This window comes from Bombina bombina, chromosome 2, assembly GCF_027579735.1.
Source record: "Bombina bombina isolate aBomBom1 chromosome 2, aBomBom1.pri, whole genome shotgun sequence".
NCBI lineage: Eukaryota > Metazoa > Chordata > Amphibia > Anura > Bombinatoridae > Bombina > Bombina bombina.
This window is the reverse complement of record NC_069500.1, coordinates 1,084,176,403-1,084,201,950: the sequence shown is the minus strand read 5'-3', so window position 1 is coordinate 1,084,201,950 and position 25,548 is coordinate 1,084,176,403. Positions and strand designations below refer to the sequence as shown.

The 25,548-nt window shown below is 38.6% G+C and overlaps 1 protein-coding gene across 3 annotated transcripts in view; it reads right to left on the bottom strand.

Moving 5' to 3' along the window:
• Nucleotides 1–24,988, bottom strand: part of LSM6 (LSM6 homolog, U6 small nuclear RNA and mRNA degradation associated) — a 77,578-nt gene extending 52,590 nt beyond the window's left edge. The window contains exons 1-2 of one of the 3 annotated variants that reach the window (XM_053703712.1): nt 24,854–24,988; nt 3,875–3,947 (exon numbers count right to left, since the gene is read on the bottom strand). The gene's annotated coding sequence lies outside the window, so the exon portion shown is untranslated. The remainder of the gene's footprint in view (nt 1–3,874; nt 3,948–24,853) is intronic. The other 2 variants (XM_053703711.1, XM_053703713.1) reach the window with 2 other exon arrangements.
• Between the last annotated feature and the right edge of the window lie 560 nt (nt 24,989–25,548).

The window sequence follows — 25,548 nt, the reverse complement described above, 5'->3', positions numbered from 1 at the left end:
AGATCCGTTACCGGATAGGGGGCCGTTTCTTCATGCTGTCTTAGAGGCAGCAGCAGGTTTTTTGGCCTGCTTACCCTTGTTCCAGGTCTGGTTAGGTCTCCAGACCGTCTTGGACTGAGCAAAAGTTCCCTCTTGTTTTGCATTAGAGAAAGTTGATGCCGCACTTGCCTTGAAGTTTCGAAAGACACGAAAATTAGACTGTTTGGCCCTTGGTTTGGACCTATCCTGAGGAAGGGCATGACCTTTTCCTCCAGTGATATCAGCAATAATCTCCTTCAAACCAGGCCCGAATAGGGTCTGCCCCTTGAAGGGAATGTTAAGCAGCTTCGATTTTGAAGTAACGTCAGCTGACCATGATTTAAGCCATAGCGCTCTGCGCGCCTGGATAGCAAAACCAGAATTCTTAGCCGTTAGTTTAGTCAAATGAACAATGGCATCAGAAACAAAATAATTGGCTAGCTTAAGTGCTCTAAGCTTGTCAAGTATTTCATCCAATGGAGTCGCTACCTGTAAAGCCTCTTCCAGAGACTCAAACCAGAACGCCGCAGCAGCAGTGACAGGCGCAATGCATGCAAGGGGCTGTAGGATAAAACCTTGTTAAATAAACATTTTCTTAAGGTAACCCTCTAACTTTTTATCCATTGGATCTAAGAAAGCACAACTGTCCTCGACAGGGATAGTAGTAGTAGTAGTACGCTTTGCTAGAGTAGAAACTGCTCCCTCCACCTTAGGAACTGTCTGCCATAAGTCCCGTGTGGTGGCGTCTATTGGAAACATTTTTCTAAAAACAGGAGGGGGAGAGAACGGCACACCTGGTCTATCCCATTCCTTAGTAATAATTTCTGTAAACCTTTTAGGTATTGGAAAAACATCAGTATGCACCGGCACTGCATAGTATTTATCCAGTCTACACAATTTCTCTGGCACTGCAATTGTATCACAGTCATTCAGAGCAGCTAAAACCTCCCTGAGTAACACGCGGAGGTGTTCAAGCTTAAATTTAAATGTAGAAATATCAGAATCAGGTTGCATCATCTTCCCTGAGTCAGAAATATCACCCACAGAAAGAAGCTCTCTTCAGCTTCTGCATATTGTGAGGCAGTATCAGACATAGTTCTTAAAGAGTCAGTATGCTCTGCAATTCGTCTAACTCCAGAGCTATCTCGCTTTCCTCTAAATACAGGTAGTCTGGCTAATACCGCTGACAGTGTATTATCCATGACTGACGCCATGTCTTGTAAAGTAAACGCTATGGGCGCCCTGGATGTACTTGGCGCCATTTGAGCGTGAGTCCCTTGAGCGGGAGTCAAAGGATCTGACACGTGGGGAGAGTTAGTCGGCATAACTTCCCCCTTGTCAGATTCCTCTGGTGATACATTTTTTAAAGACAGAATATGATCTTTATTGCTTAAAGTGAAATCAGTAAATTTGGTACACATTCTAAGAGGGGGTTCCACCAAGGCTTTTAAACATAATGAACAAGGAGTTTCCTCTACGTCAGACATGTTTATACAGACTAGCAATGAGACTAGCAAGCTTGGAAAACACTTTAAATCAAGTTAACAAGCAAATATAAAAAACGGTTCTGTGCCTTTAAGATTAACAAATTTTGTCAGAATTTGAAAAACAGTGAAAAAAGGCAGTAAATCAAACAAAATTTTTACAGTGTGTATAATAATCTAACAGAGTATTGCACCCACTTGCAAATGGATGATTAACACCTTAGTTCAAAAACCGGATCAAAGAAACGATATAGACGTTTTTTTAACAGTCACACCAAACTGCCACAGCCTTGCTGTGGAGCCTACCTTCCCCAACAAACGATTTTGGAAGCCTAAGAGCCCTTTAGAGATGTCCTGTAGCATTCAGGGAACTCCTGGATGTCTCAGTCTGTAACAGTTAATGCACAAAAAAGCACTAAACTAGGCCCCTCCCACTCATAGTAACACAGTGGAAAGCCTCAGGAAACTGTTTCTAGGCAAATTTAAGCCAGCCATGTGGAAAAAAACTAGGCCCCAATAAAGTTTTATCACCAAAGTATATATAAAAACGTTTAAACATGCCAGCAAACGTTTTATATTGTAAATATGAAAGAGTATTACCTCAGAAAGTAAGCATGATACCAGTCGCTATTAAATCACTGTATTCAGGCTTACCTTACAGAAATTTGGTATCAGCAGCATTTTCTAGCCTTCATTTCATCTTCTAGAAAAATATTAACTGCACATACCTCATAGCAGGATAACCTGCACGCCATTCCCCCGCTGAAGTTATCTCTCTCTTCAGACATGTGTGAGAACAGCAATGGATCTTAGTTACAACCTGCTAAGATCATAGAAATCCCAGGCAGATTCTTCTTTTTTCCTGCCTGGAACAAAATAGCACAACTCCGGTACTATTTAAAAATAATAAACTCTTGATTGAAGCAAAATGACAGCTACATTTCACCACTCATCTCTTACTACCTCCATGCTTGTTGAGAGTTGCAAGAGAATGACTGGATATGGCAGTGAGGGGAGGAGCTATATAGACAGCTCTGCTGTGGGTGTCCTCTTGCAACTTCCAGTTGGGAATGAGAATATCCCACAAGTAATGGATGATCCGTGGACTGGATACACCTTACAAGAGAAATAAAAGTATATTGCAAATTAATTTTACTATGCATAACTAAACATTTAATCTTAATCGGACGGTGTACACCAAAACAAAAGTGTACTAGTAAAATCAAGCATGACATGTTTGGTAAACTTTGCAATATACACTAATTACACATTTTGCAGCTAAATCTGCTAAACCTGAGAAAAACGGATTTGTATTTAGTGTTACATGAATACGTCCGTAGTATTCACTTCTAGCAGAGCTAAGAGTTTTCCCACACTCCCTAACTAGCTGCCTACAGCCAGGAAATCACTGAGCAACATGACTGGATGATGCTAGCTGTGATCTAAGTAATCTGAACAGCTGAGCTGAAGTTTTATTTCCTAAAATCATTAACTGAGCCCATAAACAAATTTAGCAGCTAAAAACCAGACAGTACTGTATGCCTCTGCCTGGTCATGCTGCTGAGCCATTAAATGTTCCTATGCATGGCAGTAAACTAGCAAGATTCTACACTTGCTGAGCTGAAAATTTAACTTTTCACTCTCTGCATATGATCCTGGCTGATAAGTTTCACAGAGCAGTGTGTAGAAGTAACATTTTCACCTCTCATCTGTATAGAAACTTATATTGCTGGGCTAACTGGCGCAGATTCAAATCTCAGCAGTATTACTGGACAGAGGCAGGCAAAGCTTTCTGATGTTTAGATGCTAACGTTGTCTCTGGGCTCAGCTTATTTTAGAAAATAAAACTTCAGTATAAATGCTCAACAGTGACTCCCTAGCTGTAGGCAGTTAGGGAGTGTAAGGTAAACCCCTAGCTCAGTTTGAAGTGAATAGTATGAATACATATAGCACTAAATACACGTTTCTCTGTTTTAGCTGCAAAATATGTAATTAAAAGGGATATAAAACTATGATTCAGAAAGAGCAACTTTCTAATTTACTCCTATCATCAATTTTTCTTAATTCTCCTGCTTTTTCAATTAAAGATACCAAGAGAACAAAGACAAATTAATAGGAGTAAATTAGAAAATTGCATGTTCCATCTGAATCATGAAAGAAAAAAAAATTGGGTTTCATATCCCTTTAATTACATGTAATGCTTGATTTTACTAGTGCACTTGTGTTTGTTGTACAATGTCCTCTTAAGGATATAAAGGGGTTGTACATTTAAAAATATAGCTTGAACTTCAGTGTTCCTCCCCCCCCCCCCCCCTCAAGCATGGATTTTCTTGATTCTTAAACCTTTTCATCCCTTTATATAAAACTCTTACCTAGGCACTAAAATTGTGGTTGTCACCTCAATCTTCAGGAAGGCTCCTAATTCTGGTACACTGCTGTCACCTCCTGGAACAAACAAAGAAAGTTAGCATCCAGGGGCGCGATCCCATATACAGCACAGGTTTCGGCGCAAGCGTGGAAACCTGCTTCGCCCGTAATTTCACCTCGCACATCGGGGTATTACATATACCCCGCCGGCAGTTCCTAAAGTGCCGTAAGTCTGATAAACTAGCGATGTCCAGAAATGAGCATAACTACAAATTTCTGGAGTTGCTAGTGACTTACGGCACTTTAGAAACTGCCAGCGCCTAAGAAAAGTAAAGATAATTTTAAATCTCCCGTAACAGTCTAACCTGCCTCCCAAAAATAGCCACAAGTAAAACCCCTATATCCGCAATCCGCCCCTCTCACTACTAATCATAAATGTATTAACCCCTTGACCGACAACCCCCCACAACGCAATAAGCCTAATTATTAACCCCTAAACCACCATAGCCCACAACGCAATTAACCTATTTAAGTATTAACCCCTAAACAACCATAGACCACATAGGCTATTAAATGTATTAACCCCTAATCTGCTGCCGCCAACGTTGCCGCCACTATAATAAAGTTATTAACCCCTAAACCTAACACCCCCCTAACTTAATTATTTAAATAAATCTAAAATAATATTACTATTATTAACTAAATTATTCCTATTTAAAACTAAATACTTACCTAAAAAATAAACCCTAAGATAGCTACAATATAATTAATAATTACATGGCAGCTATTTTAGGATTTATTTTTAATTTACTGGCAACTTTGTATTTATTTTAACTAGGTTCAATAGTTATTAAATAGTTAATAACTATTTAATAGCTACCTAGTTAAAATAATGACAAATTTACCTGTAAAATAAAACCTAAGTTACAATTACACCTAACACTACACTATCATTAAATTAAATAAATTAACTACAATTACCTAAAATTAAATACAATTAAATAAAATAAACTATAGTACAAAAAAACAAACACTAAATTACAGAAAATAAAAAAATTACAAGAAGTTTAATCTAATTACACCTAATCTAAGCCCCCTAATAAAATAAAAAAGCCCCCCCCCCAAATAATAAAATGTCCTACCCTATACTAAATTACAAATAGCCCTTAAAATGGCTTTTTGCGGGGCATTGCCCCAAAGTAATCTTTTACCTGTAAAAAAAGAAATACACCCCCCCCCAAACCCAACTTTACTCTAAAACCCACCCAATCCCCCCTTAAAAAAACCTAACACTACCCCCCATTGAAGATCACCCTACCTTGAGCCGTCTTCACCCAGCAGGGCAGAAGTCTGCATCCGATCCGGGCACAAGTGGTCCTCCATCCGGGCAGAAGTCTTCATCCAAGCGGCATCTTGTATCATCTTCCATCAGACGAGGAGCGGCTCCATCTTGAAGACAGCCGACGCGGAGCATCCTTCCTGGCCGACGGACTGACGACTAATGTAGGTTCCTTTAAATGACGTCATCCAAGATGGCGTCCCTTGAATTCCGATTGGCTGATAGGATTCTATCAGCCAATCAGAATTAAGGTAGGAAAAATCCTATTGGCTGATGCAATCAGATTGAGCTTGCATTCTATTGACTGATTGGAACAACCAATAGAATGCGAGGTCAATCCGATTGGCTGATCGGATTGACCTCGCATTCTATTGGCTGTTCCAATCAGTCAATAGAATGCAAGCTCAATCCGATTGGCTGATTGCATCAGCCAATAGGATTTTTCCTACCATAATTCCGATTGGCTGATAGAATCCTATCAGCAAATCGGAATTCAAGGGACGCCATCTTGGATGACGTCATTTAAAGGGCCACTGTAAGTAAATATTTTCTATGCCTGTTACTAACCAACTACGCTTTTTATCAATAACATTTCATTAACATATCTCTACCGTATATCAGAAATCTTGTCTGCAAATTTAATTGTTTTCCAAACCCACTCCGTGGGTATCCTTTGCTCTGTACCAATCCATTTACAATACCTAGGTTCCAAAATGGCGCTTTAAACACAAAGTTATTGGTTTAAGTATTTTGAACATGCAGTGCTGAAAATAGTGGGCAGGATAACGTGACATCATCGGCGAATAAAAGACATAACTTTTAGAACGTTATGAAACTTTGTTTTGGAGAAAATATAGGTCAGTAGGTTTTAATTAATGTTTATTAACTTTAATATGTTAGTTGTTTAGCTTAAAAATTATAACAGAAAGCAATCCTTTAAAGGAACCTTCATTCGTCGTTAGTCCGTCAGCCAGGAAGGATGCTCCGCGTCTGATGTCTTCAAGATGGAGCCGCTCCTCGTCGGATGGAAGAAGATAGAAGATGCCGCTTGGATGAAGACTTCTGCCCGGATAGGATGAAGACGGCTCAAGGTAGGGTGATCTTCAATGGGGTAGTGTGTTTTTTTTTTTTAAGGGGGGATTGGGTGTGGGTGGTGGGTTGTGGGTTTTAATGCTGGGGGGGGTGTATTTCTTTTTTAACAGGTAAAAGAGCTGATTACTTTGGGGCAATGCCCCGCAAAAAGCCCTTTTAATGGCTATTTGTAATTTAGTATAGGGCATTTTATTATTTTGGGGGGCTTTTTTATTTTATTAGGGGGCTTAGATTAGGTGTAATTAGATTAAACTTCACGTAAAAAATTTTTATTTTCTGTAATTTAGTGTTTGTTTTTTTGTACTATAGTTTATTTTATTTAATTGTATTTAATTTTAGGTAATTGTAGTTAATTTATTTAATTAATTTAATGATAGTGTAGTGTTAGGTGTAATTGTAACTTAGGTTATGTTTCATTTTACAGGTAAATTTGTAATTATTTTAACTAGGTAGCTATTAAATAGTTATTAACTATTTAATAGCTATTGAACCTAGTTAAAATAAATACAAAGTTGCCTGTAAAATTAAAATAAATCCTAAAATAGCTACCATGTAATTATTAATTATATTGTAGCTATCGTAGGGTTTATTTTTAGGCAAGTATTTAGTTTTAAATAGGAATATAGTTAATAGTAATATTTAGATTTATTTGAATAATATTTAAGTTAGGGGGGTTAGGGTTAGACTTAGGTTTAGGGGTTAATAACTATTATAGTGGCGGCGACAGATTAGGGGTTAATAGATTTAATAGGCTATGTGGGCTATGGCAGTTTAGGGGTTAATACAGTTTATTAGTTATTGCTGTGAGGGATTGCGGTCGACAGGTAGACATTGCGCATGCGTTAGTTTATTTTTCAAGGCATTTTCGGGAGTTACGGTGCTCCCATAGTCAGCGCAAGGCCTGCTACGGCTGCCTTTTATCGCGAGGTAAAAATGGAGTAAGATTTCTCCATTTTCGCCACATAAGGCCTTGCGCTGGATATTGGATACCAATTTACGACGCAGTCCCATGTTAGCTTATGGGAGTAAAAATTGCGGGCGACAGGTGAAATATACGTGCCGCATTTATATGTGGCGCTGTTTATAGGATACCAAAAACGCGCAAAAACCGGCGTCGCCGGCTTCTGCGGGCCACGCTGCATATGTAATGGGGCCCCAGGTATACAGTCATGACTTTTCATTCCAGAATATTCATACAAAAATCCTGAGGAACACATGTTGCATGCGGCGCTGTATATAGGATACCAAAAACGCGCAAAAACCGGCGTCGCCGGCTTCTGCGGGCCACGCTGCATATGTAATGGGGTCCCAGGTATACAGTCATGACTTTTCATTCCAGAATATTCATACAAAAATCCTGAAGAACACATGTTGCATGTGGGGATTTTTTTTTTTTTTTTTTTTTTATCTATATTAAACTAAAAAAAGTGGCTATCCAAGGATATTAGTTATGTAAACGAGATTTTTAAAGGGACAGTCTACACTAAAATTGTTATTGCTTAAAAGGATAGATAATGCATTTACTACCCATTCCCCAGCTTTGCACAACCAACATTGGTATATTAATATACAGGTGGTCCTCGGTTTACAACGGTTCAATTTGCACCGTTTCAGAATAACAACATTTTTTTTCAGTCATGTGACTGCTATTGAAAAGCATTGAGAAGCAGTGCATTGATTAAAATAGCCAGTAGGTGGGGCTGTCCGCTTGTGTTGCAGCAAAGATATGCAAGCCAAGCAAGCTGAAATTAATCAGTTTAACCAGACCTGAGCTATCGAGCAGCTTGCAAAGGAACAAGATCTTCCTTTCTATAAATCAGTCCAGATTGGAATGCATAGAAAGAACTGTTTGCAGAAAAATGCAAGTAAAGTCTGTGTTGTGTGATTATTTTATTAGGTTTATAATGCTGTTTAGCAAATGTTTTTGTTCATTTAACTTAGTTTAATTAAATATTCTGTGTTGTGTGATTATTTTATTAGGTTTATAATGCTGTTTAGCATTTAAAGTCTTCATTTCAAAGCTTTAAAAATAATGTATTAGGTGTTACTTATGCCAATTTTGAGAGGGGCCTGGAACCTAACTCCCTCACTTCCCATTGAATTACATTATAAACTGGGTTTCAATTTACAACCATTCCTTCTGGAACCTAACCCCGGCGTAAACTGAGGGCTACCTGTACTTTATAACATTTAAACCTCTAAATGTCTGCCTGTTTCTAAGCCACTATAGACAGCCTCTTAAGCACATGCTTTTTTTATTTGCTTTTCACAACAGAAGACTGCTAGTCCATGTGGGCCATATAGATAACATTGTGTTCACGCCAGAGGAGTTATTTAAGAGTTAGCACAACTGCAAGTCAATAGATAATAAATAAAAAGTAATGTGATCAGGGGGCGGTTACAAGATGCTTAGATACAAGGTAATCACAGAGGTAAAAAGTATATTAATATAACTATTGATTATGCAAAACTGGGGAATGGTTAATAAAGGGACTATCTTTTAAAACAAAAATTATATTGTAAACTGTCCCTTTAAATATGTCCATGGATGCTACAGGGTTTCAGGTACAATTACCCCCTCTTTCCTAAAGACAAGTTGAAGGGATGTAAAAGGCAAATATTTATATTTTGGCATTGTATAGGTTAAAGTGATAGTAAACTCTCCTCTTTATGAAAAAAGATCAGGAATGTTAGTTATTTTTTAGATAGAGTTTAATTCATAAGTTGCAATGAAGATGCACTAGAAATTACTTTTTAATATAGATATGAAATTAAAATATCCCACGCTCTGGCCGCCTACTTCAAAAGTTTTTTTTTTGTGAGCTAAAATTTGAACTGTTCTCAAATTTATGTACTTGTTGTATATAGAGCCCTAACTGCAGAACAAATCAAACCATATGGTCACAGAAAAAAATACTTTTGAACTGGGCGGTCTGAGCAAGGAGAATTTAAATTTCAGTGCTATATTAAAAAGTAAGGCACAGCGCATCTTCATTACAACTGATGAATTAAACTACATCTAAATATCGTCAATATTCCGGATCTGTTTTTATAAAGTGGAAAGTTTTCCACCACCACTTTAATATATTTAAAAAAATTGCTCAAATACCTTACGTTAAGTAGTTTCCCTGCAATCTTTACTCCAAAATGGGCGGATTTCCAAACTCACCATAAGGCTAATTTGCATTAGCCGATCACGGTGGACAACCTGGGTTTTTTCTCATTAGCCGCATGTACCCACGCATGAGCTCTGGAACATAGATAACCTTTGCATGCGCAATAGGTCCTCGACCAAACCGATGATATTTCAATGTCTGCGGTCATGTGACCACAGTGTAATCAGAGAGAGCAGCAGTATCCACAGCATCAGTACAAGCAGCATATCTCTGGTAAGTCATGTATCTCAATACTACTACTAATGTAGCAAGACTGGCCGTTATGGAATGGTCTAGACACTTTCATTTTGTGGGCAGGAATGCGACGTCAAAAATGAATTAAAATTATATATTTTTATGAAGAAGCTTTGTTGTCAACTGTAAGCAAGTTCAGTCGGCTGCTTTTTAATCATTTTTTGTTATGCTGTTTAAACAAACTTTTGTAACCTTTATTTATCGATGGGTGGAATTAAAGGATTTGGTTTCTTACCCCCGCTAAATTAGTTAACAATATTTTGCAGTGTATTTATAAACCCCTTTCGTTACTTTTGAGATTCTTTACACAAATTATGCACTTTCTGAAATTATCAAAAGCTAAAAAAGGAGGAGCCGGCCCCTCAGAACAGATGGGGCTAAGGGTACTAAGCAGCGTATGCTGCTTTTGGGACCTTGCAGGGCAGGCTTGCACATGCAAACACTTGTTTAAAGCGATTGACAGGCCCTTTCGCTCATGGGAGAGAAAGGGCCATTGGTGTTCTAAAATAAGTCTCGACTTATAAGAATGCGGGACCTGCGTCACTTCTGGTGACTTGACATCAGCTGTTGGAGTGTGTGGCGCTCACTGCGCATGCGCAAGTGGTCCAACCTCTCAAAATCAGCTGTTTCAGTAGCAGCAAAGGGTCGAGGAATTATATGGAGATTAGCCTTTATTGCGCATGCACTCCCGACACTCCGCGCATGCGCATGGCATCAGAGCAAACAGGATTTATACAGGCGAGTTGCCTTCAGTGCGCATGCGCGCGGCGACGTTCAATAGGGCTGGAAAAAAATACAGCTGTTTCAGTAGCAGCAAAGGGTCGAAGAGTTATATGGAGATTAGTCTTTATTGCGCATGCGCTCCCGACACACTCTGTGCATGCGCACAGCATCAGAGGGTCCAAGATTTATACAGGCAAGTTGCCTTCAGTGACGTACAATGGGGGTGAAAAAAACAAAACATACAGTTTGAAATATTAAAAAAAATGTGAATCCCAAATGAAACAGTTAAAGTATAGGGCGGATTCCATTAAAAAAAAAAAAACTTGATGTACACTGTCACGTGGCCCCACAAAATCTAATGGTTGTGTCTGCATAGAGTGATCAGACCTAAGGTTTATGGAATGAACCATTTACAGATTTAAATACATTTTTATTTAAATCTGTAAATGGTGTGGCGCAGAGAACGGACAATGGTGACACATTCACCCCCTTTAATCTCATACCCCGCCACATGGCTCTGTGTGTCATACTAAGGAGGTGAATGTGTCACCATTGTCCGTTCTTGTTCTCTGCGCCACAACTCCCAGTAAAAATCAGTTCTGGAGCTACATCAGTTTAATTTAACGGTGGATGTATGATAGGGGGACTTGTTCTAACAGAAGAGTGAATCAGAAGAGTGAATCAGAAGAGTGAATCAGAAGAGTGAATCAGAAGAGTGAATCAGAAGAGTGAATCAGAAGAGTGAATCAGAAGAGTGAATCAGAAGAGTGAATCAGAAGAGTGAATCAGAAGAGTGAATCAGAAGAGTGAATCAGAAGAGTGAATCAGAAGAGTGAATCAGAAGAGTGAATCAGAAGAGTGAATTCAATGATTGTGACATAGTCGCTTTGGAATACGACTACAATGAGGAGCACGAGTGGTATGGGTTTGTTATCAGACAACTGACGGAACATCACTTCTGTTCGCTAGTCTGATGACTTCGCTCTTCTGACAGAACACTGGCATTACACACAAGTTGGATGCAAATCTGGGTGGACAGATTTCCAAGTCATGCAAAAGTAGAAAGTCCAGCAGCATAGCAGTGAAATTAAATAAAAATTTATTTCAACATACTGGTAAAAATACAAACATAGACAGGTCGACTGACGCATTTCACGCCCCTTAGTGGCGCTTCTTCAGACTAATAGTCTACAAGGAAGCGCTACAGCCGACCTGTATTTGTATTTTTACCAGTATGTTGAAATAAACGTCTTTTTTAATTTCACTGCTGTGCTGCTGGACTTTCTACCATTTACCTGCAGTTGATTTGCTGCATCGTTGGCACTGCACCCTGCCTTGTGCGGTATTATTGGTATTGCTGCGGAATATCTTTACTGGCGTCTGACGTCATCAGCATGAGTCAATGATCGTGTGCCGACTGGTGGGTTCGGAGCGGCACCTTCCAAAAAACAGGAAGAGGTAAAAATTTGGTTTCAGAGAGGTAGTTCTTGCAAGGAACCCAAAAACAGTTAGCAGCCATTGGTCAGTCCATCCAGCTGTCAGATGATTCTCATAGGTCAATTGAAAACAAAGTATTACCTCTTTCATATGTTGGGTCCAGACCCCATAGGGGACATCCCATCCACATGATTTTGTCCATTTGTATGGTGATCACTGCCGCCATAGTGATCTCTTGATAGCCACTAAGGGTATAGCCCTCATTTGAGAAATGCCTCTTGCTCCAAATCAGTGCTTAGATAGGAATGCCAGGCTCTCTGTTAGAGCCCAAAGCATCTTAAAATCAGCTAGCATATAGGCGAATGAAAGTCCCAAATAAAACATCTGCTACCCAGTAAGCCGCAAGACCCTAATTTTTAAGGTTGGCAAACCCCTTTTTCATATGAAGGGGCTTAAAAAGTCTGTAGTGAATGCCATCTTCACAGATTAAACACAAATATATGCAAGATGTCATGCAATAATAAAATGGTCTAATACATTAAAAAAGTGGTTCCCAAAGAAGGGGTGGTACGGCCCCTGGGGACGGCAACAGGATTACAGAGGTGGGCTCTAATAGGCATGAAAAGTATAGACAGGATACCCTATCATGAAAATTTACTTTTGGTAGAAACTATTAGTGCGGGGGGGGAGGAGCCGGCCGAGGTTGAGAATGGCCGCACACCTTTAGAGCTCCTGCTTAACCGTCCTCTATTTGGCAATTTAAAAAGCCTTTCTATGTCCTAATTTAAGGTTTTTCAGTATATGTCAAATTAGCTAAACCCCAGTTTATAAACTCTGTGACCCGTAAGCTGTAAAAAGGATTACAAACAGAACTTGCATACAATGAAACGCACCTGTGGGTGGGCGGGACTTGCACCTGTGCAGGGTGTTCGGTGGTCCTCCTTGGTTCCGGGGCAGTGGGAGGGGGAGGGAGGCAGAGGGTGCTTTGCACAGTGGAGGGGGCGGGGTGCAGCCTGTGCTGGCGGGGGCGTTCTTTGCTGTGTGCGGGAGTGCTTTTGTGGGCATGACTTTGCCGGCGGCCCCGATGCAGCTATCACCCCAGTGAAGGGCAAGACCTGAAGGTATACCGCTCTCGAAGTAGCCCGGTGAAACGCTGCAGGAGGAGGAGGGGATTGAGCCCGGAGGTACACTATAGGAGGCGGAGAGGTCAATCCGCTTACAATCTTCGCTACCTGTGGCTACCACACTGAGTTAGAAGCCGCACATAAAGAACTGCACTTGTGGACAGGCAGGATTTCCCCCTGGTAAAGTAACCGGCTCTCCTCCTTGCTGCAGGAGAAAGAGGGGAGTAGAGAGAGCCTCGCTCAGAGGAAGGAGAGAGAGGCATAATCTACGCTTTCTGCAGCTGCTGGGTAGTACAAGAGAGAAGTCGGAAGAATCGAGACTTCACCATTGCCTATCACACAGCTCTCTCTCTAGCAATTGGGGAACCTGGAAAAGGTAGTCCCTGAGTCACACCGCATGCACAGCAGCACGGAGATAAAATAGTATACATCCCTTCAATTAAGCATTTGTTCCGTGCTACCTATGAAAGAGAGTAGGTAGCAGGGGGGATACGGATTTATATAACGAGGAGCAGCGGACACTGAGACCCTCAGCACAGACAGACAGTGGCATCACAGCCAAGAGGATAACCCACGGAGGAAAATCCGGTTACATCTTTACAGGCTCAGGACCAGCGAGGGGCCCTCTCACTGTTTACTTTTGGATTACAAATAAGCAGAGCGGCACTAAGGCAGATAAAAGCCTAAGGGGGCCACCAAAGCTGCAGAGGAGGTACATCTCTCATCTACCTGTCCCCAGTGGAGGGGGGGCAGGAGGAGGGGGAGAAGAGGAAGAGAGTAAGGAAGTAAAGAGAAGAAAGGTAAAGGTCTTTTTCTTTTTTTCTCCCCCCTTGTGTTTTTCTCTTCCCCTGGTTTCCCCCCTACTGGGACAATTTAAAAACTTGGCTGCCTCAACTACTGTAAATTTGAGACATTACAGGCAACAGAGAGGTCTATAGAAGGGAACATATAAGATTGTTTAAAAAACTCCTCTATTAGACTCAGCAGAACCTATATATGTGTTAACACATTAGAGCCAGTACGCCTCCAACCTGCTAAAATTCCAGCACAGAGGGATAAAACCTAAATTGCTTATAGTATTTTAAGCTTTAGGTAAAAGGGTCCCATACACCCTCAGCTTCCCAGGAGACAGATAATAAGGGCTCAGAATGACCTCAAAGAGAACAGCTAAACAGGATAAAAATGGGAAATCTAAGTCAACTCATGTTTCAAAGGTAGATTCCTTTTTTAAAGCCACCGAATCTTCCTCACTGAATCAATCAATAGAACGGGCCTCACCTAATACTTCTATGAGTTCTCCCGAATTAATTATACCCCCTTTAACGAAAGCTGATCTGCAAAGTCTACCTACAAAAGCAGATATTCAAACTCTGCTGGAGGAACTCAATCAAGTGAAATTATGCATTAAAAATGAATTCAGCGCAATTAAAAAAGACATAGGGGAGATAGGGAGCAGAGTAGCCCAACTGGAGGAAGACAAAGAAGTATGGGTTAACCATATAGACACCATGTCTCTTCAGATCCATCAGCAAGGTGAAGCTATAACATCCCTACAAAATCAGCTAGAGGATATGGAGAATAGGCAGAGGAGGTCTAACCTAAGGATTAGGGGAATACCAGAAGACATACCCCCAGTAAACCTTGAAAAATTCCTGCTAAAATTCTTCACTACCCTAACAGGGATGGAAAATTACTCAGATAAGACTCTAGAAAGGTGCCATAGAGCTTTAAAGCCCAGATATAATAAGGGTGAACCTCCCAGAGACGTAATAATTAAATTTGCACATTTTAAAGACAAAGAGGCCATTCTACAAGCGACAAGACAACATCAAAATATTACGTTTGAAGGCCATCACATTCAAATTTTCACTGATATCAGCCCAAGGACTTTACAAAAAAGAAAAGAACTCAGATTTCTCACCTTGCACCTTAATGATCTAAAAATTCCCTATAGATGGGGATTCCCCTTTGGCCTAAGAGCCACAGTGGATGGGAAGTCTGCGACCCTAAAATCGCTACAAGACCTCAAAACTTTCTGTGACACTTTAGGAATCAGTACTCCTGTATCAGACAGTTCCAACAATCAAGAGAGAGGGGAGATTATCAATCCATCCAATATAAGTGTAACACAGAGACTAAGGGGCCCACAATGGATAAAAGTCCCAGTTAGGAGAAAGCAGCTGGAAAAGCCTAATACTCAGGAAGAGTTAATTCTTAATAACTGTATAGGGACATCTCCAAACTCTAACATGTGATGACAGAAAGAGACAAGCTTGCTACCAATTATTCTGAATAACCATACCATGTATCCCCCCCCTGGGTTTTAACTTAGGGGGGGGGTGGGGTTCTTTTTTTTTTTTTTTTTTTTTTACAAAAATGTCACGATAGTAAATCACATCAGGGGGGAGTTTTGTCAGGAGAAGGGATAAATGCGGTGTTCAATGTTTTTTTTTTTCTATATATGCTTTTTTGTAGGTTCCCTCCCTCTCCTCGCCCCTTGGAGGCGGGGATAGGGAGGAACATTAGAGTATGAACACAAAATTTTGTTTTATAGAATTTTCCTTTTTCTCTTCTCTCTTGTTTATTAGAAATAGGTTTATTGGGGGTATGTTTAAAATGGTTTTATATGGATAGCACAATAATGCAAAGTAACTTTATTTCCCCTTTTTTTTTTTTTTTTTTTCTCTTTGGTTTCACGTTAATTATAAATGATTAATATATTGCACACAATTTCGTATTTAAAGATGCCCCCCCTCCACCTTTTCCCCTAGAGGTGGGGTGGGGAGGGGCATTATGGTATTTGCACAAGGGGAGAAGGAGAAGAAGAGAAGAAAAAAATTTATTTATTTATTTTTTTTTTTTTTCTCTTCTCACATTATATTTTTGAGAAACACGGTTTTAAGGGGTATTTTTATAGGCTGATATTCAGTTCACAATTTTAAAACTTGGGTGCTTTGTTAGGTGATGTATAAAAGTGAGATAGAATGTAAATTTTTTTTCTTTTTTTTTTTTTTTTTTTTCTCCTCTTCCCCCCCTTGGTTTCTTGGAGGTGGGGAGGGGTACTAAGGCACCGACACAAAAAACCCTGTCTAATAGAAATCACTTACACGGGTTAAGGGACTTGTATCTTTGCCCAGATGTAGATATGTTAGCGGTATGTTTAAAATGGTCACTCACGGGTAGCACAATGTTATCAAACAATTTTTATATTATCTCCCCCCCCCCCTCTTCCCCTTTTTTTTTTTTTTTTTTTTTTTTCCTTTCACTTAGGTTTCACGTTAATTTTATGAGTTATATATTGCACATAGTTTTGTATTTAAAGATGGCCTTCCTCCACCTCTTTCCTCGTAGGGGGGGTGGGGAGGGGCACTATGGTATCTGCACAAAGTTGGGTGGTTTAAAAAACTATTTTCTGTACTGTGCACTTTTTTTTTTTTTTTTTTTTTTTTTTTTTGGAACACGGTTTTAAGGAGCATTTTTTTGGGGCGGAATTTAGTTCATAATTTTATAACCTGGGTGCCACATTGCTATAAAAGTGAAGTAGAATGTATTTTTTTTTTTTGGAACACGGTTTTAAGGAGCATTTTTTTGGGGCGGAATTTAGTTCATAATTTTATAACCTGGGTGCCACATTGCTATAAAAGTGAAGTAGAATGTATTTTTTTTTTTTTTTTTTTTTTTTTGGAATCATTTATATGGATTAAGGAATTTGGATCTTTGCATAGAATGGTTAAAAGGGCCTATCACGGGTAGCACAAAATTATTAAGCAATTTTTCTACTTCCCCTCCCCCCCCTTTTTTTTTTTTTTTTTTTACTAACATAGTATATTGGCTGAGTTGAGATAGTGGTAGATCTGGTTATTCAAGAAAATTATATTTACCCGGATTAGTTATAATAAGAAATTTGGTAGGGAGTCGCCAGGCTGGCCCTCTTGTATGAAAGGGCAGGGATCAGTAGGCTCTAATTAATAGGGGGTATTATAGGGACATAGAACATTTTTAATTAGGAATATTTTTTGCATATTTGCCAAAAGGGGAAAACCCATCTGTCGGTTTAATTTTCCCCAACATTTTGTTTTGGATAGGTTATGAATGGATCATGTATGGATGTGTGTGTTCCCCCTTCCCTTCCCCCCCCCCTTTTTTTTTTTTTTTTTTTTTTTTTTTCTTTTCCTCCTTCTCTTCCTGCCCTGCCCCTGCCTCCCCGGCACCCCTCTTTTTCAGCTTTTTTTATACGCATTCCTTTTTTGGACTTGTGCATTTGTTTAAAGAATGAAGTTAGATAAAAGAAAGATTTGCCTATTATCTCAAAATGCTAAGGGGCTGAATAGCCCGCAGAAACGTAATAAAGCCCTTCATAGCTTTCTTAAAGAAAAGGGAGACATCATTTTTGTACAAGAATCCCATTTTAATAGAAATAAAGTACCCAATTTTTCAAATAACTATTATCCCACTATATATCAGAGCTCCAACAACTTAAAGAAAAATGGAGTCTGTATATTATTTCATAGAGACTCCCCATTTCAACTTACCCAGATGGATAAGGATGAAGAAGGGAGATTTATCTGTTTGGTGGGTTTATTGTACAATAGACCAGTTACATTAGTAAACATTTATGCCCCAAATAGAGGGCAGAAACTATTCTTTAAGAAGATACACAATCGGATATTAGATATACAAAAAGGCACCTTAATTATGGGGGGTGATTTTAATATTCCAATGGAGCCCAGGGAGGATTGCTCTAAATTTAAAAGTAATATTTCTAAACATATTATTAACTCAGTTAAGTCAAATCTTTTTTCTCTGTCATTAATAGATGTATGGAGGACACTTCATCCATCTATCAGAGACTATACTTATTACTCCCCACCCCAAAAATCTTATACACGCATAGACTACTTTTGGATTGACCAAAACAGTTATATATTAGTCCAAGAGGCCAAAATACATAATATCACCTGGTCAGACCATTCTCTTGTATCTATGCAGCTATGTTGGCCCCAAAAACCAATAGTTCCTTACCAATGGCGTTTAGATGATAACCTTTTAAAAGACCTTCAAATAAGACAGTCCATTTTAAAATCCATAGAATCCTATTTCGAAAATAATACCATAGAAGATACCTCTCCTAGTACGTGGTGGGTCGCTCATAAAGCGGTAATAAGGGGTGAATTCATAAAATACAAATCTAGACTAAATAGACAAAATAGAGAACAATACGCACGCCTATTAGAGTCACTCTCCAGGGCGGAATATAAACATAAGAGGGAACCAAATAATAAACAATTAACAGACTCTCTTAAAAAAGAACGGGAAAATTTGAATGGCTTCCTGGAGAAGGGAGTGCAACATAGAGCGTTACAGCTTAAAAAGGTATTTTTTAACGGTGGTAATAAAGCCGGTAGACTATAAGCTCGAGCGTTAAAAAAAAGAACACTACAAACATATGTGTCTAAAATAATAGACAGGACGGGGACCCTTAAGGTAGGGAGCCAGGACATCGCTAATGTGTTTCAGAGCTATTATCAACAACTATATAATCTGGATACACAAAAAGAAGATACAAATTTTTTATCAGATAAAGCTAAATATATTAATAAAACAAAGATTCCTTCTATAACGGACTCTCAAAAAAAAATGTTGGATGAACCCTTCTCCCTACAGGAGATTATACAGACCATCAAAACATTCGCTTTAGGGAAAAGTCCAGGAATAGATGGATTTACCTCAATTTATTATAAAACATTTAGTGAGATTCTGGCCCCAAAACTTCTACTATACTTTAATTCAACGAGTGCAGAACCTCTCTTAGCAAAAGAAATGCTTGAAGCAAAGATTATAGTCTTACATAAACCAGGTAAAGATCCCAAAATACCAGCAAGTTACAGACCTATTTCTTTATTGAATAATGATGTTAAAATTTATGCCAAACTCATAGCAAATAGAATTAATAAAATATTACCGGAAATTATAAATATAGATCAAGTAGGTTTTGTACCACGCAGAGAAGCAAGAGACAATACCATCAAGGCTCTATATTTAATAAAGTATGTTAAAATACATAAGATCCCGGCGGTCATGCTTTCACTAGACGCAGAAAAGGCTTTTGACCGGCTAGACTGGTCTTTTTTACGTTTAACACTTAGTAAATTTGGTTTTGGGGAAAAAATTATACAACGTATTTTCCATCTTTATGCATTACCATCGGCTAAAATAAAAATTAATGGAGTACTTTCAGAGTCCTTTAAGATTTCAAATGGAACGAGACAGGGCTGTCCCCTGTCCCCGTTATTATTCGTCCTTTCTATGGAGATTTTAGCTGCAAAAATCCGCTCAGACGTAAATATTACTGGCATAAAAATAGGGGTTCAAGAATTTAAGATATCATTATACGCGGATGACGTGTTACTCACAATATCAGACCCTGTCAGGTCTATTAAAAAATTAGACCAGATACTGCAGGAATTCGGAAGCTATTCAAATTTTCTTATTAATAAGAATAAATCGGAAGCACTTAAACTTGTAATTTCACCAAGAGATTACCACGAGTGTAAGGCGGGCAGTACATATGCCTGGAAAGATTCGTCCTTAAAATATCTAGGGGTTCAACTGTCAGCTGACGACACACGCCTTTTTGCGGAAAACTATTCAATGTTAGCTGCTAAAATCCAATCAGATCTCAGTGTATGGAGATCCAAAACGATATCATGGCTAGGTCGTATACACACTGTTAAAATGAATATCCTCCCACGTATTTTATATTTGTTTCAGACTATTCCCATTAATATCCCCTATACTTATTGTCTCAATCTCCAAAAAACTATAAATTCTTTTATTTGGAACCAAACTAAACCAAGAATTAGAGCTTCTATACTTTACAAGTCAAGATCAGAAGGGGGGCTAGGGATACCAAATATTAGAAACTATCATAGAGCAATTACTTTACAAAGGATTTTAGATTGGCATATAAATTACAAGAATAAAGCGTGGGTACAGTTAGAAAATAACATTATAGCATTTCAACCAATGAATAAATTAATATGGTCATCAATTAAAGGTAGACCTGTAAAAATTATGCAGTTTCCGATGATTAAGCATATTTTCTTAACTTGGGGGAAAATTATAACAGAGCATCCTTATATTTCATCTACTCCTTCACCTCTCCTCCCGATTACTAATAACGTGGAGTTTCAGGGTGGGCATATAGCTAGTCATTCTAGCCCACTGAACTTAATTCAATCTACACCGATATGCCAATTTATAGATAATGGGAAACTCAAACCCCAACAGGAGCTGCTGAACTTAGCCAATGGCACTTTCGGCAATTGGTTAAAGTATTTACAACTACAAAACTTTGTAGCACTTCATTCAGAGAAAGAAAAATTGGTCAGACAACTGACCAATTTTGAAAAAATATGCTATAAGGAAACTCCAATTAGGAGAACTGTTTCATACAGTTATAAACTTCTTAATAATTCAACAGATTTTATAAAACTTAGCTATATGCAAAAATGGGAATTAGAGACAGGACGACAAATAGAAGATTCAGATTGGCGGTCTATATGCATTAATGTAGCTAGATCCTCCTCATCCTCTAATATCCAGGAATTAAATTACAAGATACTTACCAGATGGTACCTAACGCCAGCCAGACTACATAGTATATATCCTAATGCTTCCAACCATTGTTGGAGAGGATGTGGTGGAGTGGGTAGTATGCAACATATATGGTGGGATTGTCCCAGGGTAAAAAGTATGTGGGAATTAATTACAGGATATATTCAGAAGTTGAGTGGGAAGGAAGACTTAGAGTTGGATATATACACAGCTCTATTAAACAAACCCATCAAAGGCTTATGCAAAACAAGAGCCAAATTAATAATGTATGTACTAAATGGATTTAAATCTTTACTGGCCAGAAATTGGAAAAAAACAAATGTCCCGGATGAGGAAATGCTAAACACTAGAATTAACGAGGTACTGTTGTTGGAAGAATACACATATCTTAGATCGAATAGAGAAGAGGTCTTTCAGGTGATACGTTCCCATTGGGAAGAATTTAAACATATAAATCAAATCTAAGGGGTTAGGACAGTAGGGCGTGGTGTATGGGGAGACGGGGCAGGGGGGATAGGAGGTTTTTTAGGTAATCTCCCCCTTTTTTTTTTTTTTTTTTTTTTTTTTCCCCTTCATATTGTCAATGTCGGGTGACTGTGTACTGGATGGTGGTAGTAAGTGCCCTTTTGTCAGGAAATTTGTGTAAAGTTTTATAGAGTCGATAGGCTCTTAAAAGGGAACGTATACTGGAGTAATTCCAGTCTCCTTAAGCTTCTCTATAGATCTTTTGTATTAACATTAAGCGATTGTTTTTTTGTTTTTTTTGTTGTTGTCACTTATGTTTCTTTATCTATTGTAATTTGTCTGAATATAAAATAAAATTTAAAAAAAAAAAAAAAAGAAAAAAAAAAAAAAAAAAAAAAAGAAAAGTATAGACAGAGGGTCCTAGAAGACAATGTGGATCTTTGAAAACATGATTATGGTCACTTGCTACTCTTTAGCCTTGATGGCTGTAGCAAAACCATTCTCTCGCTTTGTATTTAAAAGGGACAGTCTACACCAGAATTTTTATTGTTTTAAAAGATAGATAATCCCTTTATTACCCATTGCCCAGTTTTGCATAACCAACACAGTTATATTAATATACTTTTAACCTCTGTGATTATCTTGTATCTAAGCCTCTGCAAACTGCCCCTTTATTTCAGTTCTTTTGACAGACTTGCAGTTTAGCCAATCAGTGCCTGCTCCCAGATAACTTCACTTGCAAGAGCACGAGCACAGTGTTATCTATAGGAAATATGTGAACTAACACCCTCTAGTGGTGAAAAACTGTTAAAATGCATTCTGAAAAGAGGTGGCCTTCAAGGTCTAAGAAATTAGCATATGAACCTCCTAGGTTAAGCTTTCAACTAAGAATACCAAGAGAACAAAGCAAAATTGGTGATAAAGGTAAATTGGAAAATTGTTTAAAATGACATGCTCTATCTGAATCATGAAAGTTTATTTTGGCCTAGACTGTCCCTTTAAAATCTGTTTTCAAGGTTTTTCCTTTTATTATGGATTATCAGAAACTCGCACTCCCTAATGAAGTTAGACTAGAGCCTCTTGTACGGAAAGTTTGTTTTACCAGTTAACGTTAGCATGTATTGTCAATATTAACACCACAGTTTGGAATTACTGTGCTGTAGCAGGAAACACAGTAAATGGTTGCTGTGCTTGTCAAAGTAGCTTTGCACAGTCATCTGTCTATAGTTTTTCAGTCTTCTCTTTGCTATCGTTGAAAATTACCTGTATGGTGTGCACTACATAGAGCACTTTGGCAAGAAGAATACACTCCATAAAGTTTACAAGTGTGGTAGTACAACTATGCTCCAAGAAACTAACTCGACATCTCTGTAAATTTAAATTATGGTTTACTCTTTAGAATTGTATTGTGTTGTGTTTCATTTATTAATGGTCGTACACTTATTTTAAATAACAGTTGAACAGGACTATAAAAAAACGAGGAAACCAAGGGTGAGTTTGAGGAGCTAAGGGGGCGGTGGCCAGAAAAACTTTAGGAACCACTGCATAAGAGCATTCTTTCTGCACTTCAATGACCCTTTAAAAGGCCATTATAGTTGAAAAATGACTTGTTTTAATTTGTTAGAGCCTGTCATTTTGACACTAGCGACCCTGCACTACTGTGTGTTTTATCTCCACAAAAGGGTTAAACAAAAAGTAGAAATACTACTTGAGACCAGCAAAGCATTGCTAGTCCCGAGCGGAAAACGACAGTGATCCAATCCACAGCGCTAGTTCCACGTCGTGCGGCTAGCACTGCTAATTGAATAGGTGGCGTTTTACGCTCAGGACCTGCAGTCCTCAGTGGGTCCGAGCAGTACAAAAACTGTGGTTTAACCCTTTTAAGGGGGTTAAGCTGACAGTAATGCAGGATCGCTAGTTTTAAAATTGCACGCTCTTGTGAATTAGATCATGTCTTTATGTCCCTTTAAGCCCTCAAAAAGATTAAAGGGACATAATACCCATATGCTAAATCATGTGAAAGTAATGCAGCATAACTGTAAAAAGTGAAAATAAAAATATCACTGTAACATCTCTATGTAAAAATGTAAGATATTTTATCTCAAAATGTCTTCAGCTCACCAGAATAAATGCTCTGAATTTCAGCTACGGTTCAGCTGCAAATTGGGAAAAAAAAAATTGCTAATCAGCATCAACAGTGCTGAAGTTATGCATTGCTTTGATCTCATGAGATTTCACTGAAATATTGTGAGATTTCATAGTAAACTTTAAAGGGACAGTATACTGTAAAAATGTTTTTCCCTTAATGCATTTCCAATTACTTTTTTTTTACCAGCTGCAGAGTATAAAATGTATGAGATTTGCTTTTTTAAGGCTTATTTGTGTATATGAATTAGCTGATTGTGTGTTTTGAAGCCACAACCTAATAAAATGGTCTGAGCTTGTAGGTATAATCAGATCTTATTACTTTATCACGTTGTGTACATGCTTCTTTATCTTATATCTGTCCATAAACCGAACACCAATACTTGGAGAACAATGACAAATTAACATTTTATTTATTACCTTATCTCTTCTATAACCCACTGGGAGTGCAATTTCTTCTGCTGGCTGTGTTTACACAGCTTGGCCTTGAGGCCAAAAACCTTCAGGATGGGTGGGGGTACCATAGGCTAAATAAACTATTTCAAATGCCAATATAAGGGTAATGGAAATGCTTGTAGACAATTTAATACACTCCAGCAGGTGAAGTGAATCATTGGGAACGAATTAAAGGGGAGAAAAATTTTGAGTAAACTGTCCCTTTAAACTGATTAGGAAAATAACATGACTGTCTGCACTTGCCAGCCAGATGCACACTCCCTTACACGTCCTGGGACTAGTATACTGATTGGCTACTTAGGGTTAGATTTCTCAAAGCTGAGGCGTACAGGGGCACGTATACGCGCCCCTGTACGCCTCAGCTCGCCTGTGGCGGGGCGAAATTACCCGCAGGCAATCACCATTGCACACAAGCGCAATTTTGCGCTCGCGTGCAATCCCGCCCCCTGCCCGCGCACAGCCAATCACACGCGGGCAGGAGCTGTCAATCTACTCGGTCAGACTCGACCGTGGAGCTTGAATTCCGCCACCTTAGAGGTGGCAAAGAGGTTAAGGAAGCGGCAGTCTGGTGACCACTGCTTGATAAATTACGGCGAGCAAGTTCTTGTGAGAACTTGCAGCCGTAAGGCTTTGGTAAATCGAGCCCTTAAAGTCTCTTTACAGTGGGGTGTAAATACTAGGAAATTGTGAGGTAAATATCTTCCATTTTTACATAAGAGATGTTTAGGTGATATTTTAGTCAGCTTTTTACAGCTATGCTTCATCACTTTCAACTGCTTCAACATGGTATCATCTCCCTTTAAAGCAAAATGTTTGTTTTACATTGTATGTACTCAAACTACTAATCACTTGTATGACCCTTTAAGTATAATTATAACAAATAAAAAAGCCAAGAAATGCAATACTTAATACACTATCGGGAAACAAGCCACAGTAAGGCGTCTGGATTGACACACGGGACCGATTGTCATACTGAGCTTCTATTTAATCCTCACTTTAGTCAGACGAATAATGCGGTTACAACAAACTATACTCTAGGTTGGTTTAAATAACATCGTGTATAGCTAATGGTATTTTAATAATACACACTACACATATGTAACGCATAACATATTAGGCCGATACGCGTTTATATGGTGCGTGCAGTACATATATATTCATAGGTCTCTCACCCACCGAGGTACTTGGTACACTAGCTCTCCCTCCTGCGCCGCTTTCACGCTGCCTCACTATACGGTGTCCTGTCCGGGACAAACTTTATAAACATGCAAAGCAGATGAATAGAATATTAGTATGTTGGAGTTACGTAAAGCCTACAGACATCAGCGCGTCTTCTGACTCATCATGACAGACAACTCTTGCAACCAATCCGAATTCGATTTACAGCATCAGGCGGGGCTCCTGTTATGCGGTTTTGCTGTTTTGTTTGTGGAAATGTGTTGATTGATGAAAAAACATGCTATTTTGTTTTTTTTTGTGCAGACGCAATAATTTCGTTATTACAAATAAATTAAATTTTTATTTATAATGTCACTTTTTTGTACATTTTGCCACCACAACTTCATTTACTTATGAATTTGTTTTTATGTACCTATTGCAGTCTCAGATTCTTAATGAAGTAACATCAAATAACGTTATGACATGAATTGATTACACAGGAATTACCGTTTTTTATTTCACGTAACCCGAAAAATCTTTTCAGGAGCCAGGTCCTAGACATTACTGAATAAATTAGGAATATGAAAGACTCTGTTTATAACTCCTTTAGCACGATTGATATACAGTACATGTACTGATCTGGGCACAGTGGTATGATTTCTTGTCAAAGAGAAATACTTAAAGGGGTAGTCTAGTCAAAATTAAACTTTCAT